Source organism: Ictidomys tridecemlineatus, chromosome 13 (assembly GCF_052094955.1).
Source record: "Ictidomys tridecemlineatus isolate mIctTri1 chromosome 13, mIctTri1.hap1, whole genome shotgun sequence".
NCBI classification, from domain to species: Eukaryota; Metazoa; Chordata; class Mammalia; order Rodentia; family Sciuridae; genus Ictidomys; species Ictidomys tridecemlineatus.
In genome coordinates this window covers 73,820,790-73,838,949 of record NC_135489.1, presented here as the reverse complement: position 1 = coordinate 73,838,949, position 18,160 = coordinate 73,820,790, and the positions used below count along the sequence as shown (strand labels likewise).

The window sequence follows — 18,160 nt, the reverse complement described above, 5'->3', positions numbered from 1 at the left end:
TTCCACTGCCGTCGTCATGGAGAATGCCAGGATGCTGAGTGGATGACAGCTAGGGACTCTGGCTTCATGGTGCAATTGTGCTCTAATCTGATGTTCCATTGCATCAGTTTTGATTTTTACATAGAGAAGTAACTGTTTTTTTTTTTTTTTTAATGGGGATTTACCTCAGGGGTGCCCTATCACTGAGCCATATCCTCAGCCTTTTTAATTTTTTATTTTGAGACATGGTCTCACTAAGTTGTTTAGGGCCTCACTAAGTTGCTGAGGCTGGCCTTGAATTTGCAATCTTCCTGCCTCAGCCTCCCAAACTCCTGGGATTACAAGCATATGCCACTGCTCTTGCCTAAGAAGTAACTTCTAATCTCTGGATTCTGTTCCTCTTGGACCATGGGCTTGGGATCTAATTTCCTTATTTTAACATTACAGGGAAGTCTCTCTATGTGAAGAGATTGCATGAAAAACTGAAAAAGAAGTTAAATAGTGAAAAGGTGCCTTTAAAGATTGTTCGGTTGACTGACACTCAGGTGGATGAGGGCCGCATCCTGGGCTCCCTCCTATCTTTCTGGGATGCTCAGTTTTGGAAAACACCTATGATATTCCACTTTGATGTGACTGCTTCGGTAAGTACCTATATGGCAGCTGAATGGCCACATCAGAAGGTGTAATTCCAAGGGCCCCACTTGCTTCTCCCTGTATGAAGAGTCCCTTCTTTTTACACCTACCTGTGGTCAGTACCCTTCTCTTCAGGAACAAGACAGGAGGGTCCTGGGAGTTGGAAGAAATGGTTGGCATTTTTGTATTTTCAACCCACGCTTCTGTCTTTAGGTACAGACTGGAACTTGGGTTTTTCTTTTCAAACTCCTCATTTTACAATACCTAATGGATATAAGTGGGAAAATGTGGCTTCGGAACCCATGCCATTTATATATCATTGAAATCCCAGTAGGAAATTCAGTACTGCCAAAGAGGTCTTCAAAGCAGGTAAGCACACAGGGCATTTGCAGGTGATCACAGCACACCTTTGCTGCTGTGGCATATGGCCTGAGTGGACACATCTTAATTGTTTTCCCACTTTCATGTTCAGGGAGCAGCGAGTATGTGTAAGGCGTAATGCATGCTTAGACTTAGATCTTAATGATGTCTGGAATGAGAATGCTCTCGTATTTATTGATTGGCAGCGTTTTTCATTTGTCTGGATCTGTCAGATCCATGCTGTGTCTGGGTTGAGTCTCACCCGTGCTGAGTGTTCAGGAGATTCCTCTGTTGATGGCCATTGTCTCTTTTACTGCCAGTGAAGATAGCAGAGCGACTTTGCACACAGAAAGCCATTAGCTGGTGAGAGTTCTATGGTCGCACATGTGTTCGTGCTTGGAGGAGCGATCACGCCACAGGAGGCTGGGTTGGAAATGGATTCCTGGTTAATAATACAGCTACTGTAGTTGAGCTTCTTTAATACTCTAAGGTGCAGATGCCAGCCTCTGTGAATGAGAGGCTGCAGAATGCAAACAATCACTGTGTATTTAAGTGATTGTTTTCATAAAGGCCGATTCTGAATAGATCGCGTGGAGGGTTAATATATATGGGCATCTTTCAGGAAATCAAGTTCTAACTTATATTTATGTCTCTCCTTTGCAGAATCCACATGCCCCCCAGTTTAGTTTTCTTGACATCTTCCCCAGAGTCACCTGCAGACCTCCCAAAGAAGTGATAGCCTTGGAGCTGAGCCCTGAGAGAAGCTTCAGAGAGCTTGGTATGGACGAGAGAGAATTCCGCAGTGCCACTTTCTAAAGACCTTACCAATATTTAAAAAGATTCCATCAAAAATAAAACCTAGACACATTTCAATACCAAGCAGGCTCTGTTGATGGTACCCCAGGGGAGTGCATCCAGCACCTCCTCATATATTGTGGGGTCATCAACCCCTCCTGGTCAGAGCTCCAGAACTTTGCTCGGTTCCTCAACTGTCAGCTCAAGGACTGTGAGGCCTGTATGTTCTGTAATCCAGGCTTTACTGAATTTACACTACCATGCTTCAAGAATTTTGTGGTCACCTTCATGATCTTCATGGCAAGAGACTTTGCCACACCAACACTTCATATCTCTGACCAGAGCCCAGGGAAGCACATGGTCACCATGGATGGGGTTGATGAGGAAGAGCTCGCCCCCTTCACTCTCCGGAGGAGGTGGGAGTCAGAGCCTCACCCATATGTGTTCTTCAATGGTGACCGTGAGACCATGACATTCATAGGCTTCCATCTTCGGCCCAATGAGAATGGCAACGTTGACGCCATCAACCATCTCAATGGGAAGATAATCAAGAAAGATGTCATGACAGAAGAACTGTACAAGGGGCTGTTGCTTCAAGGCGTGCCCTTCAATGTTGACTTTGATAACCTGCCCAGACACGAGAAACTATTGAGACTTTGCCGGCCACTAGGAATTCCTCAGGCCCTTGATCCCGATGAAACATATGAGCTTACAACAGACAACATGCTCAAGATTCTGGCCATTGAGATTCGATTCCGCTGTGGGATCCCAGTTATCATCATGGGAGAAACAGGCTGTGGGAAAACCAGGCTCATTAAATTCCTTAGTGATCTGCGGCGTGCTGGTACCCAGGCTGAGACCATAATGTTAGTCAAGGTTCATGGAGGAACAACTGCAGCCATGATCCACTCCAAAGTCTTGGAAGCTGAGAAAACTGCCTTATCCAATAAGGACCAACACCAGTTGGACACCATCTTGTTCTTTGATGAAGCCAACACAACAGAAGCCATAAGCTGTATCAAGGAAGTCTTGTGTGACCAGACCGTGGATAGCCAGCCCCTGGAGGAGGACTCAGGCTTGCACATCATAGTTGCCTGCAACCCTTACAGGAAGCACTCCCAGGAGACCATCTGTTGTTTGGAGTCAGCTGGTTTGGGGTATAAGGTCAGTGCCAAGGAGACAGCAGACAGGCTGGGCTCCATTCCCCTCAGGCAGCTGGTGTATGGTGTCCACGCCCTGCCCCCGAGCCTGATTCCTCTAGTGTGGGACTTTGGGCAACTGAATGACACTACTGAAAAGCTCTACATCTAGCAGATTGTGCAGAGACTGATGGACCATGTCAGGATCAGCGAGGATGAGACTCATGTAATCACGGAAGTGCTCTCTGCCTCTCAGAGGTTCATGAGGAACACTGAAAGTGAGTGCAGTTTTGTCAGCCTCCGGGATGTGGAGCGCTGTGTGAAGGTGTTCACATAGTTTCATGGCCACAGCGAGATGCTCTTGGTGAAGTTGAACACCTTTCTCTGTGAGACCAGTGTCAACAAAAATAACTTCAGGAAAGACCCCGTCCTCTGGTCCCTGGTGATGGCTGTGGGGGTCTGTTACCATGCCTCCCTAATGGAGAAGGAGTCCTACCGAAGAGCCATTTGCAGGTATTTTCCAGGACCATATGACGACGGCAGGGTCATCCTGGATGAGATCACACACGCACAGGATCTTTTCCTGAGTGGGGTGCCTCTGAGGAAAACCATAGCCAGGAACTTGGCTCTGAAGGAGAATGTCTTCATGATGATCATCTGCATTGAGCTGAAGATACCCCTATTCCTGGTGGGAAAGCCTGGCACCTCCAAATCTCTCGCCAAGATCATCGTGGCAGATGCCATGCAGGGCCAGGCCGCACACTCCGCTCTCTTCTGCAGCCTGAAGCAGGTCCATCTGGTGTCGTTCCAGTGTAGCCCCCAGTGCACCCCACAGGGCATCATCAACACCTTCAAGCAGTGTGCTCGCTTCCAGCAGGGGAAGGACCTGCAGCAGTACATGTCTGTGGTGGTGTTGGATGAGGTCGGCTTGGCAGAAGATTCCCCCAAAATGCCCCTGAAGGCTCTCCACCCACTGCTGGAAGACGGGTGCATTGAAGGTGATCCTTCCCCCCACCAAAAAGTCGGCTTCATAGGTATTTCCAACTGGGCACTTGACCCTGCCAAGATGAACAGGGGCATCTTTGTGTCCCGCGGCAGCCCCAGTGAGAAGGAGCTCATAGAGAGTGCCAGAGGGATCTGCTCTTCAGACAGCCTGGTGCAGGACAGGGCCCGAGGGTACTTCACTCCTTTTGCCAAGGCCTATGAAACAGTGTGCAGCAGGCAGAACAAGGAATTCTTTGGGCTTCGTGACTACTATAGCCTCATCAAGATGGTCTTTGCCACCACCAGAGCATCTAACAAGAAGCCTTCTCCACAGGATATTGCACATGCAGTCCTTTGGAACTTCAGTGGCAAAGATGACATCCCTGCTTTGGACATCTTCATGGCCAGTTTACCTGAGGCCGGGTATGTGGAAGAGGTCAGCACCCTGGAGCTCATCAAGCAGAACATTTGTGGGAGTATGCAGAACATACTCCCAGCAGTAGGGGAACTGGAAGAAGCTGAATCCCGCTTCTTGCTCATACTGACCAAAAACTATGTGGCCCTGCAGATCCTGCAGCAGTTATTCTTCAGTGAGGACCAACAGCCCGAGATCATCTTTGGTTCCAGTTTTCCCTGAGACCAGGAGTACACCCAGATCTGCAGAAACATCAACCGGATGAAGATCTGCATGGAGACTGGCAAGATGGTGGTGCTGCTGAACCTGCAGCACCTACCTATATAAGAGCCTGTACGATGCGCTCAACCAGTACTACGTCTACCTCGGCGGGCAGAAGTACGTGGACCTCGGGCTCGGCACCCATCGCGTCAAGTGTCGGGTCCACCCTGACTTCCGTCTGATTGTCATTGAGGAGAAAAATGTGGTGTACGAGCAGTTCCCCATGCCCCTCATTAACTGGCTGGAGAAGCACTACCTGGACCTCAGCTTGGTGCTGCAGGGGTGGCAGAAAAGCATTGTGCAGGAGCTCATGCAGTGGGCAGAGCAGTTTGCTGACGTGAAGGCCTATCAGTTCCTGGCTGGGCACAAGTACAGCCCTGCTGATGTCTTCATCGGCTACCACTCTGACGCCTGTGCCTCTGTGGTGCTGCAGGCTGTGGAGAGGCAGGGCCCCGGGGACCTGACACAGGAGCTGTATCACAGAGTATCTGAGGAGGCCAAGCTGATCCTGCTGGACTGTGCCACACCAGATGCTGTGGTGTGGCTGAGCACCTCCACACTAGGTTTATTTGCTGCACAGACCCTGTCCCGGGAATACTGGAACAAGCAGCAGCAACACTCCTTTGCAGATTTCCTCCTGGCCCAACTTCACAATCCGGACCTGGAGCGCCACGCCATTTTCACAGAGGTGACTGCCCCCATAGCCTTTCCTTTTTCTTTCACCCAAGAGCCCTTGCTCTCTGGTGCCAGAAGGTCTCAACTCCATTTAAGGCACTGTTCAGAAGGAAAACCGTATGTACCCTCCATGTTAGGCAAAACGAGGATAAGTCCATTTTGGTCTCTCTCACCTATTTGTGAGCAGAGCTCTCCTCTGACAGCAGCACTAGGCACAGTGTTCACTGGGCCCACACTGGTTATAAGTGATTGGCCTGCTTCTCATTCTTGGACAGCCTAAGAGTAATGGACGAGGTTGGTTCTCCTTAAAAGACACCGGCCTGCTGTGAGGGCTTGCTGGGTATGTGTAAGAGGCAGAGGAATCCTTGTGGCACAGGTGTTGAGTCTGAATTTGCATCTGTGCAGGAGACCAGGAAAGGACTGCTGACAGAGCTTGAAATTCAAGCTGTGAGTGCTGGGTTGTGGGGATGGGATGGGTGGAGAGACATGTGGAGGGCCTTGTGGATAGCCTTGAGCTTGGTCTTGACTGCACAGAGAGGAGCTATGAATGAAAGTGTACGTAGACATGCCCCAATGACTGGGTGATGGAAAGACAGTGGAGTAAGAGAGTGACATTGAGAGGATAAATCTGTCAGGAAGTTCTGGCATGGTGCAAACTGCAAATGGTTAGCTGGCAGCATGGGTGGGCTAATCATCAATTCCATGGAGGGTGGCAGGAGGTGGAGGACAGCCTTCCTGAGCTCACTGTAGCTTTGTGCTATCATCATGGAGACCCCAGGAAGGAACGATGGGTTTGGGAGCCAGTAGTGACATCTGTTTTGAATAGGTTTGATGTCTGCTGTGTGGTTAGATGTAGGAATAGGAAGCTTGTCAGTAAAGACAGGCCCAGAGAAAGGGACTAGATCCAGGTGGAGTGGCACATGCCTATAATCCCAGTGGCTTGGGAGGCTGAGGCAAGAGAATTGAGAGTTCAAAGCCAGCCTCAGCAACTTATGGAGGCCCTAAGTAACTTAGCAAGTCCCTGTCTCAAAATAAAAACTAAAAAGAAGGGTTGGGTTATTGCTCAGTGGTTAGACACCCCTGCATTCAATCCCTGGTACAAAAAAAAATGGAGTCTGGAGAGCTGAGGTCCTATGTGCCTGATGATGTCTGGGTTTGCACTATGGGGTGTGGTCCATGGCAAAGAATGGAGAACTATTGAGGGGAGGGAGCATTGCCAGTGGCTAACTCCTGATAGCATGAAATAAGATTACAAGAAGAAATGGCATTGTGCTGAGCCCTAAAGGATCAGGAGGCTCCCAGGTAGGGAAAAAAGCAAGAAGAGAGACGTTGACATCTCAGGAGGAGATCGAAGCATCTTTTAGTCAGGGCAAGTCTTCTCTCTGACATCTGTTGACCCTGGAGGTTCTGCTTGCCTCAGCCACTCTTTGTATATAAAACCTGCTCTGGGTTGGGCTTCTTTCTGTCTGAGTGCCCACTGGCCATGGGTTCTGACCCGGTGCTCTGTGTTCTTGCTTAAATTCAGCTGATTGCTTGTGTGCCCATGTTGCAGGTCACCACCTTCTCCAGACTGCTGATGAACTGTGACTGCGAAGCTCTAGGGGCAGAGGTGAAGGGCTTGGCCCCTAAGCTTGTGATCCTGTCACTGCAGCAGTTTGACACTGAGTACTCATTCCTCAAGGAAGTCCGGTGAGGCGCCCTGCCTGCCCATCAACCTTGGCCCCTGCCCTGGGAACATGGTATCGCATGCCAGGGTGTGGTAACCACTTGTAAGGAACTCTGAGTACTATGGAGGCTCATTGCTCAGCCTTCTCGAATGCCCCTCTGGCCCCAGTTGTAAGACAGCTGTGTCCGTCTGTCTCCTGAGCACTGTGTGGCCCTTTTCTTCTCCAGTGGATTGCATCCTCACCTTGTGGAGGGAGACCCCACCTGGATGCTGGGTTCTGCATGGCCTGTGTTTCCCTTCACTTTGTGGAGTGTTATGATCCATGTTTTTTTTTTTTTTTTTTTTTTTTTGCTTGTGCTGGGGATTGAACCCAGGGCTGCTCTACCACTGAGCCACATCCCCAGCCCTAATTTTTATTATTATTAATTCTGGGATAGGATCTGGCTGTGTTGCTGAGGCTAGCCTGGAACTGGTGACCCTCCTACCTTAGCCTCCTGAGCTGTGGCTGCCCATGTTTTAGGACAGAGGAAAGACAACCAGACGTAAAATCCTTATTGTCCAGATGGATTTTGATGATGGCGCTCACAGTTCTCAGCTCATTGCATCAGCTAAGTATGTTCTCAGCAGTTTTCTAGGAAAAATAAGAAGCCACAATCTCCCCAGGACATCCTGAAGAATTTTTTCCATGAAAACAGTGTGGAAATAAGAATGACTCTCCCTCCCAGCTCCTGACATGGACTAGAGAAGCTAGAGAGTAAAGGATGAAGGAAAAGGCCAGTAATGGCACAGAAATTGTGGAATGCAAGACCCGTCAATAATGAAATTTTTGTAGTATTTAGGAGAATATGTTAAAGCTGTGTGTGCAGTCATTTACAGTCCTTTTTTGATCATTTTGATTTTGAATCACATAATTAAAATTAAAGTTCAGTCTGGGATTTAGCTTGGTGGTACAGCACTTGCCTAGCATGTCTGAGGTCCGAGGTTTGATCCCCAGTACTGCCTAAAAAAAAAAAAAAAAGAAAAGAACTTATCATAAGTTTAAGGGCAGTAAGACTATATAAATAAATTAATATTTATTGAACATTTTTGTGGTGTTCATAAATCTGTAGCTTTCATAATTGCTGTGTTCTGTTACCTCATGTAATTAAGAGTGACTTCTGCCCCTTTAAAGTACTGGGAGCCTAGTACAAGTTAAGGCCTAGCCAGATCCTATAGGGAGGTGGTCTGCGGCCACTGGGTGTGCAAGGGCCACCGTACCATACTGTACTTTCTCAAAATGGGAAGGCCAGTAAGCCCCAACCTCTGGCATGTGGGTGCCCTGAGACCTGCAGGGCGGGTGGGGATTCTGATCAGCAGTGAGAGGTAGGAAGTGATCCTGCCAATTGGAAGCCACCCTTCTCCTCTCATGAGAGATGTGGTGGCCCCTGGAATTGTGTGGAATGTGGTAAAGTCTCAACAGCTTCTGGGATGAGGCAGCCATCTCACACCTTAGATTTTGCTCCATTGCTTGCTTTGTTTTGATTTTTGTTTTCTCAATAGGTATTCTGCTATTAATGAAATAAACAAAATACAAGGAACTCAGGGCTGCGTCTTCTTCTATTTCATCACAAAACTGTCCCGGATGAGGAACAGAGCATCCTACATGGGATTCCATGGAGGTAGGGCCAAAAGATGAGTGACTGTCTTTAAGTATGTCTGGGCTGCCTCTTGGGGTCCCATGCTGCATCTAGGTCAGACACCAACCCCATCTGTCTCCGGGCTTCTCTGGGCTCACTGTTCACAGCCATCACTCTGGGACTTGCTGCTGCTGTGTTAGCATGGCTTGGTCTACCTCAGGAGTGCACAGGACACACTCCTGCTCCCACTCTTCATTATACAAATGACTCAGAGATCTTCCCCTTTCACACCAGCCCTAGTGCTGACTCTTTTGCATGTTCCTGGGAAAGTACTGTGTTCAAATCAGTCCATCCCTTTTTCTGTGGAAGGTCACCGGTTGGCTTATGTAAGACAATTGGTATTTTGGAAAGAGGGAAACAAATTTAATAATTTTATAGATGGAAAGTCAAACTGTCAGCACCTTGCAGCACTTTCTAATTATGGGACAGTAAGTATGGTAAGATGAACGTAAAGAACTGTGAACAGGATCCATGGAGACTTTGCATGACTACATAAATCAGCCTCAACACCCATGTTGATGGTGAGTGTGCTGATGTGATGTAGGGGGTCTGATGGGTTTTGGTGTGTTCAGGGATGTAGGCTTTGAGGTACGATCATCACTCTGACAGTGAGCATCTGGACAGAGGTGTGCCCCTACTCATGACAGACAAGAAGAAAGCAGAAAGATGTGAGAAGACTCGGTGGCTTTGTTCTTCACAGGGCTGTGGCAGTCTGTGCACATTGATGACCTCCGAAGGTCCACAGTCATGGCTGCTGATGTGACTAAGCTGCAGAGTATCACCATTAGCCAGCTGTTCATGCCAGGAGGCAGCCTAAAGTGTGAGTTGCAAGGTGGCAGACTGCAGAGGTGGGGGCGGAAAGGCAGGTGAAAGGTGTCAAGTTAGGCAGCCTCCTGTGAAGCTGGATTCAGGGCTGCCACATTTGAGTCACCTTTGAGTCTTGGCACCTGCCCGCAGCAGGCACTCAGAATGTGGCACTGAACTGCCTGGCTCATGGTCCACATAACCAGAGCCTTGGGAAGGCCAAGGAGCAGCATCTAGTGTATCAGCTGGTGTGCTGTGGGTCATGTGCCAGCCCTCAGCCCAGGCTGTGGGGCACCTGACTAGTGGATGATGGATGTCCCCTTAACTGGAGCTACCACTGAAGCTTGGGACAGGAAACCCTGTGAGGCTCAGCCTAGGCACAGACCTGGTACTACCCACCCCCTTCCTTCTCCAAGTGGTGACTTGATTGTGTTCCCTTCATTTGCAGCGAAAGGCAACCAGGAGGAGGTAATGGAGGCAGAGACCAGCAAGTCAGGGGAGGTAGCAGAAATGGAAATGAAAAAGGAAGTTTCTGAGGAGATGGAATGGGACACCGCTGACCTGCGGGGCAGTGATGTGAGTTCTCCTCTGTTCCCTTGTTGGCTACAGGTGGCTGATCTAGAGAAGCACAGGCAGCTGTGCCAGCATCAGGCTGATTCTTGCCTTCTCTTTATGCTGGAAGTGTAGGGGACTTACCAGGACAAGATCTGCCTTTCCCTTCTTTATGAAGGCTCTTAGTTAGCTCTAGGAGCTGTCCCTCAACTACTGGCCAAATTTGTGATGTCAGCCATCACCTTGCCAGTGGACCTCTCTAGGGGTGGGGCAGTACACTGGGATCAGCCCGGGGAGGTCAGTAGGTCAGCTTTACCATGGAGACTGGTCACTGTTGATTTGGGCAGGTGGACACCAGGCCACCTTCTTGTGTGGGTATCGTAGCTTTCACCCACCCTGGACATGGCAGCAGCAGACGATGTGCTGTCTCCCTTGGCAGGCACAGGTCCTGGACACCACCAGACTGCTGAGGAGCTGTGTGCAAAGTGCCCATGGGGATGCTCAAGGACCAGGAGAGCTGCCTGTGCAACATGAGGAGAGTCACCATCCTCCTCAGCCTCTTGAACAGGGATAGTGTGTGCAGTGGTATGAGTCATGTCCCTGCTTCTCATCCTAGTCCAGCAAGCCCTTCCTGAGCAGTGGGAATAAAGTGGCTGAGTATGGAGATCTGCCCTTCTAGGTTCCTGTGGCTTGGCAAATGCAGCTGTCATAGCAGGAATCTCAGGACATTTCATGAATTCTGCTCTAGAGTTGGCCTGGCTAGAGGACCTGTAGCTTCCCTCTGTGGGAGAACTGGTCAAGCAGCACAGCAGAGCCTCCAACTTGGTGCCCACAGGTGGACAAAATTATGTCCTTTCTGCCTTTTCACAGCCGCGTTCTTGCGGATATCTAAGATGCGCCTCTCCTTCCTTCTAAAGAAGCAAGAAGAGAACCAGCTCTGCAGTCTGAAGGAGTGGGTGGGGTGAGAGGCTGCGAACCAGGAGGCCGGCACCTTCAGGTACTGCAAGCAGTGGGCAGTGCAGGGACCTACTATACCATCCCAGGGGAAGGAGCACACCAGGTGTTTCTTTCTCTACCTATGTGGGGGGCAGAGCTATGTTTTTGTTCCAAGATCCCAAAACAGACCTGGATGGTGGGCATGTGTGGGTTATTGGCCATGCAGGTGGTGGTCCTAGGGTGTTTATTGGCCACCTAGATGTTGATCTTGGTGGATTGGTGGCCACTTGAATGGTGCTCATGGGGATGGTAGGCTTCCTTTCTCTGCTTTTGTGTCCTTAACTTTTTTCATAATAGAAAACTTTTAAAAAAATTGTTCTCAGGATGTTTGCCAGCATGTCATAAACCAAAGCCAGGTTTGCCATTCAAGGTTATTAAAATTGAGATGGTTATGTGCAGGGAAGTAACAAAAATTATCTTCCCATCCCTACAGCTTGAAGTAACAGCAAGTAAAAAATAGGACCCAGGACTGTCATTTATTATCCGTAATCATTTATTATCCTATAATACCATGACCCTTTTCTTCAGACTTGAGACAACCTTTGAAGAGCCTGTGCTATAAGGACAGGAGGGTTGCTCAGGGTCTCAGATGGAGGGTCTGAGGGTCTGAAACCACCTGTTGGCAGGATGATCTTAGGCCACTGAGGTTCTCCAGGTCCCTCCAGCTCTGCCCTTCTGACCCCCTGGCTCCAGGCCTGCTGCGCCACGTGGCCCACAGGGGGAATATGGGCGATGGCAGAGTCCTGGGAGGCCAGGGCCCATGGGTGCTGGCTTTCTCATCACAGGAAGTTTTCTGTTTCAAGTTCTCTCTGCAGTGCTCCTTGACTTCTTTCCTAGTTACATTGTCTGAAGGAAGTTTGTGAGCCCAGAAACTGAACATGCTTTTGTCTCCCTGAATGGTCTGTCTCCCTTTCCTAGCACATGTCCAAGCCATGTCCCATCACCCCTTTGCCACTGTTCCTCTGGCCTTGATGGGTTTGCCAGCCTCCCTTTTCACTGCCCCATGGTCTCCACAGCACCCGAGACCAGTTTCTTTCCCGTGGTCACCAGCAACACCCAAAAACAACTGGACCTGCTTGCACTGTACCCTCAATGCTCATTTCTGAGGCTGAGAGGATGTCATGACACTTCACCAGCACTGTGTGTCTGGGACTTAATGTCACATACCCTTGGGGCTAGATAGCCAGCCTCCTTGGAGTCCTTTATGCCAGGAGTCCTCTGGTTTTTAGTTCATCATGTTATGCAGCCTGTTGCCTTCATTTTTTTTTTTTTTTTTTTTTTTTTGATTCTCAAGTTGTTTTAAATTTGGTCTCTTGGAGACCCTCTGTGGTGACTGTTACTCTGGAGCACTTTTCAGGGCTCTCAGCTGCTCCGGCCCAGGGCCCCTTTCACCGCCTCCCCCACATCCATTGTGTGTGTTCTAGTCTGGGGTCTTAAGTCAAGGTCATTGTCCTTGCCTAATGGGATTTTTTTTTCTCAGTAGATGTTTTTAAATTATCTCTAGAATCCTGTGTACTATATATCCAGAAAAAAATTCCCTACAAAGGGCTTCACTTTTTTCCCCCAAAACAAATATTTATTAATTCTTGTCATTTATCATGAGTAAAAAATATATCATTTTAGCATGAACGTGAGATGTAGTTAATTCAACCAATTAAGCACTGTCAGTCTGAAGTACTCAGGGTTAGTTATAGAAACACCTATAAGAAAAGCCGAATTCTAGATAAACATGTTTTCTTATTTAACTTTGTATCAAATTTAGTTTGATCTCTTCATTTTTATTATATTTTATCTATAGCTACTTTTTTTCTTAAAACATTCATTTAATTTTTTTAGTGAAGTTGGTCTTTATTTGATTTGTTTATAGAACCTAGTAGGCTTGTTCTGAAAAAAATTATATAAAAATGCAGCAAATATTTCTTCACCTTTTCAAGGCACTAGTTACTGTTATTAGATGTAGAATTAAGTTCTATCCAGTCCTGCTAACTAATCTTAAAACAATTGCATTTGTGAATCACTTGTACTTAAAAGTGATAGAAACTTCAATTTGCAGCCCTGGCTTGTAAGCTAGATGGCTTGTTGACACAGAGGAAGGAGGTGTCAAGAACAGCACTGGCTGTGATACTGAGCCACTGTCCCCTATCCCCTGTCCCACTCTGCTGCAGGCATACCCTTTGGAAGCGAGTCCAAGGCACAGTCACCCCTCTGCTGGCCAGCATGATCTCTGTCATCGACAGAGATGGCAACCTCGAACTAATGATCAGACCAGACTCACCAGCCTGGGCCCGGGACTTGTGGATGTTTTTTTTTAGTAACACTAAGTTGCTGAACATTCCGCTTGTGATGAATAACATAAGGTGAATGAAAATCCATACGTCACCCTCAGTAGCTCTCCTGGGCTTGAGAACGTAGGCTCTGTTTTCCAAGGAACGTTTCGCCAGCTCCTTCTACATCCTAGAGGCCATGGCATCCTGCAGGCCTTTGTTGCATCTCCTCTCTCCTTATTTCCTTCTCTCAGGGCAACTGTGATAGCTCAGAAAGCCAGGTTGGACTCTGTGTGCAGTGGGGACACTGCCCTTTGGAAAGAATATGTCCTTAATCATGCTCATGCTCCATTATGCATGATCTCTCTCATCGACAGAGATGGCAACCTCGAGCTTCTGATCAGACCAGACTCACTATCCCTATTTTGTGCGGGGCCTTCTCAAGTTTCCTGTTCAGATTACAGGGACTTCATTTCTGGAATGTAGGCCAATAAGGTGCAGGGGAGGGACAGGCGCAGGCACTGGAGACCTGTTTCTGCCTGAGGCTTTGGGCCCCTCCTAGGCCCTGCATAGGTGGCCTGCTTCATTGTATCTGTTATCAGGGGTTATAAGGTAGCCCACCAGTTCTTGTTCAGCAGGAGTCCTGGCCATCAAAGGAGACAGCAACTGTCTATGCAGCCTTGTTTTATTTTGATGTGGTGCAGGGGACGAAACCCAGGGCCTTACACATGCCAGGCAAGCACTCTACCATGGAGCCACCTCTGGCCCACAGCACCTTCACCTCTCATTCACCTCACCTCACTGCAGATCCAAGAGTGAGATGTCCTCCATCGTGGTGCAGAACTATATAAACCTTCCCGAGGGTGCTTGCAACAGTGTCCCCTTCAGCTGGAGAATCAGGGACTATGTGGAAGAGCTCTGGGTCCAGGCCCAGTACATCATGGATGTAAAAGGTGAGACCTGCTCAACGTGGGCCCGATGCAGCCCTGGTGAAGCAGCCTTTATCCACAAAGACACTGCCTGACCATCAGTGGGCAGACAGCAGCCAGCACCTGGTAAATTCTGGGACTTGTAGTGTTCACACTTTGCATGTGGAATAGGCTCAAGTTCATGTCCTGCCTTCATTTTGAAATTTCTGCTGAAGGAGTGAGAATCATCAGGAGGCCAGAAGCCTGTAAGTCACACCATCAAGTGGGGCTGTGAGGTTATTTAGTAGTGTACTGACCAGCAGGCTGGTGAACTGGAGCATGTTCCAGCAGGGACGGGGCTTGCTACCTGCTGCAAGTTGACCATTCCTGTCCTGAGGCTCAGACCCAGGAAAGGTCCCCTTTAAACTTTCTCAGCAAATGCTAGCAATGAAAGTGTGTCCCCTTCTTCCATGATAAGCTGTTCATCCATCCTGAGTCACACAAGCTAGAGAGTGTGTGCTTTGCTGTCACTTGCTGGGGGCTGAGTTTGACCATAGTCATTCCAAAAAAGCCAGTGGCAGGGCTGTGTTTTTGGAAGTCATCTTTCATGTACACATGAACTCATCTTTTCAGCATTCACTTAGAGAACCAGTATGTTCAAAGTGAACTTGTTTTCCTGGGTCTGTATTCTGCTGCATATCCTAAACCAATGTGAAGCAGTCTGTTCCCTGCTGAGAGGGTGTTTCTTCACCTAGGGCAATGCCCTACCCAATGCTGCTGGTCCAGCAGAGTGTGCAGCTGGGAGCCAACTCCCCATCTGCTAGAAGGCAAATCTCCCTGGTTGGCATAGTCTCTGGCCCCAGCCCTGATGAGTAGCCCACTCAGTTCTGATTCCCTAGGAACCCAGGGTTACTGGAGCCCATTACACTGAATAGTCATGCAGCACAAAACTCAGACTCCCTCAGATGTTTGTTTCTTGTTGGGGCTAGCATGACCTAAATTGAATGTTGATCCTGCCTTCCTTTCTGTGTCCCCTAGTCTATACATCCACCACTCTCTAGTCCCATAAGGCAACCAATATCACTGTGTCTCTGAGTCACCCCCAGGGGCTGCTCTAGCCTATGGCTCTTTTTCCTGGGGAGCAAGCTTCTCTCAGCTTGTGGCTTCAATTGTCTCAAGCCACTCTGGCTTCCTCCCTGCAGGACGGTCAGATAAGTTAGTAGAAATCTTCCAGCAGACTCCCATGGGCATGTTTCTTGCCAAGCTCCCTGGAGAGCAGCATCAGGAGCTGTTTCAGTGCTACTTGAGGGACTTCTTGCTTTTCACCATGAGAGTATCCACCTGGGAGGAGCTGAAGGTAGGTATCCACTCAAGATCATGTGTGGAAATTGCATGGTCTGGACTGGGGGCAAACATGGGAACTCAGCTTTTGAGAGCTAGTGCTACCATGTAGGTTCATCTGCGCTTGATGAACCCTGTCAAGTGCCAGGCATTCATTAGAACAGAATGAAGCCATGCAGAATACTAGGCTGAGAATGTCCCCTGAGCTGCTCAGAACACAGGGCCAATCCTCATCACTCCCCAAGGCCTCCAGGAATGCACATTCTAGTAACTTGAGAAGCTTTCCAGATTTCTTGTATCACCCCTCTTGAAATTGTTGAGTTTCTCTTGACAAAATTAAGATAAATATGTAACTGACCTCTTAAGGTAAGAATAATGAGTGAAATTCAGTGGAAAGATTGATAAGTTTTGTTTTTGGTGCTGGGGAGAAAACCTAGAGCCTTAGTCCCACTAGGCAAGTGCTGACTGCAGAGCCAGAGCCCAGCCCAAGATGGAAATTCAGCTGCCTGGTAGTCACACGCAGAGCAGAAAAAGAAGGTGGAGAATATAAGAGAATATACTCTAGCCAGCATGAAAAAAGGTTAGCGAGGAGTTTGCGGAGAATGCGCAGAATATACTCTTATTTTTAAAATGGGTAGAAGTTACAGGCCAGCTACACAGGGTGTAATTGTGCAAGTTTCTAGAAAGCTTTGCTCACATGCTTAGCCCTACCAGTGACTCAAGAGAACATATAGAGTCTCTAGATGCCAGTTGTACTGCTCATCTGGTAAAACTGAGTTTTCAAAAAGAAGGGAGGGCTTACAGGCTTCCTGGGCAGATGCTGAGCAGTGGTCATGGCAGGGTGATTAGAGAGCCTGCCCCCCCACCACTGCTCATCAGAGGCCAGGCAGGTGCCCACAGCAAGGTTTTCCTGCTTTTTGTCTGATTATGAAGAATTAGAAACAATTTGAATGTCCACTAAATGCAGAAGGGACAAATTATAGTATGTCCATTTTAAAATGGTTGTTCGCAACCATTGAAAAACAATGTTTGCACAGATAATGAGTGATAGAGGATTCTCATAATCTAATCTTGAGTGGAGAAAATCAGGAACACAGTGATCTTGAATTGAGGATGATTCTGAGGAAAGGCACAGCTAGGAAAATGGCTAGAGGCTCTACTGAAAAGCAATCAGAAGATAGGAAGTCTGGGTTGTAATTCTTTTTTTTGTGTGATTTTTGAATAGTTCTGATTTCTCACAGGAAAACATCTCTTTATAATTTAAAAGTTCATACTGAAAGCCTTTCAAAACCCCAGTTTCTGCAGATGGCGCTGTGGTGTTGTGTCTGTGAGCTGCGAGCAGCCTCAGAGAGGCCCGAGGAAGGGCTCTACCTGCCTTGGGTGCACCTGGCCTATCAACATTTCAAGACCCGGCTGCACAACTTCTCCAGAATCTTGACCATCCACCCACAGATTCTACAGAGCCTCACTGAAGTTGTACAGAAGCATGACATGGCTGGCAGTGAGATGGTACAGCCCCCCTCGGGAGGCACCTGTCCCCAGGAGCACAAAGAGAGATCCTTTAGGGGCCTGGGAGTCAGCATAGCCCAGAGGTATTGGGAACAGCTGGGTAGTGCTTCCTCTATCCCAAGACCCAAAGGAGCAGGTTATGAGCCTGGAATGCAAGGACACACTCTGCCAGGACCTCTGGCCGAAGGGGCCCTGTGGGGTCATGTGACCACTCTCCTCTTCCCAGACACTAGATGTGTTGGCTGCAATGGCCTGTGCTGAAATGCTGATAAGGGACATCCTGAAGCCGAATCCCCAGGCCTGGCTGCAACTGGTGAAGAAGCTGTCCATACCGCTGGAGCTCGTCTGCTCAGATGGGTACTTGCGAGGCAGTGGGAGCACAGCTAGAGCTGTCACTGTGGAGGTCAGGTGAGACCCAGATCCCGGCTCTCCCTGGCATGCTCGGCCTGTGATCATCAGTGGACTCCAGGTCCTGGCACACCTGGCAGCAGGGTGAGCGGGTGCTCCTTCCATGGGAAGGGCTCTTTGAGCACTTACTCTGCGCTTGATGAACCCTGTCAAGTGTCAGGCATCTTGTTAGATGCTTGAGAAAGAGGATAACCACATGCAGGGAGGCCATGGTGCCCCAGAGCCACAGAAAGGCAGGTTATTCAGCTGCACCTGGAGAACCACTGTGGTGGCAGGGAGCCATTAGAATGGGCCGGGGCAGGCAGGGCAAGCAGAGGGGCAGGCCTTCAGGGTGGGGAGGGTCCCAACCTGTGCTATGCTGTGAGGGTCAAGAGAAACTCACTGTGTGAAGGATTATGAGAGAGTGAGCACAGTGGCTGAGCATGCTGAGATAGCAAATTGAGACCCAAAGTCCTGCCTGCATGGAGAGCTGGGGGAGTGCTGAGGGCAGGGCTGGTGGATAATCTCTCCTGTCAGCTCGCCTTCCCGTGCTGCCTTACACCTGCCTTCTCATCCCTCCTCCTGTCTCAAGAGTTCTCTGTTGGAGCTGAGTGTGCAATGCCCTCTTTTGACAGAACCCAGTGGAGTCGTGTTTTCTCTATTGCACTCTTTGTGGAACACGTGCTCCTGGGGACTGAGAGCCAGATTCCTGAGCTGGGCCAGCTGGTGACCAAGTACGTCTTCTCACTAGACAAGGTGAGCACGGGCAAGTCTCTTGGTGGGATGCAGAGACATGTGTTGTTCATGAGTTTGCCC

The 18,160-nt window shown here is 48.8% G+C and overlaps 1 pseudogene across 1 annotated transcript in view; it reads left to right on the top strand.

Moving 5' to 3' along the window:
* Window positions 1–18,160, top strand: part of LOC144369696 (E3 ubiquitin-protein ligase RNF213-like) — an 81,335-nt pseudogene that overhangs the window by 35,907 nt on the left and 27,268 nt on the right. Inside the window, exons 22-36 of the transcript XR_013429436.1 lie at window positions 427–620; window positions 826–981; window positions 1,636–5,254; window positions 6,794–6,930; window positions 8,447–8,565; window positions 9,284–9,403; window positions 9,836–9,963; window positions 10,379–10,524; window positions 10,810–10,936; window positions 13,101–13,292; window positions 14,007–14,152; window positions 15,310–15,464; window positions 16,745–16,957; window positions 17,184–17,365; window positions 17,980–18,100. The product of XR_013429436.1 is annotated as an E3 ubiquitin-protein ligase RNF213-like (transcript). The remainder of the gene's footprint in view (window positions 1–426; window positions 621–825; window positions 982–1,635; window positions 5,255–6,793; window positions 6,931–8,446; window positions 8,566–9,283; window positions 9,404–9,835; window positions 9,964–10,378; window positions 10,525–10,809; window positions 10,937–13,100; window positions 13,293–14,006; window positions 14,153–15,309; window positions 15,465–16,744; window positions 16,958–17,183; window positions 17,366–17,979; window positions 18,101–18,160) is intronic.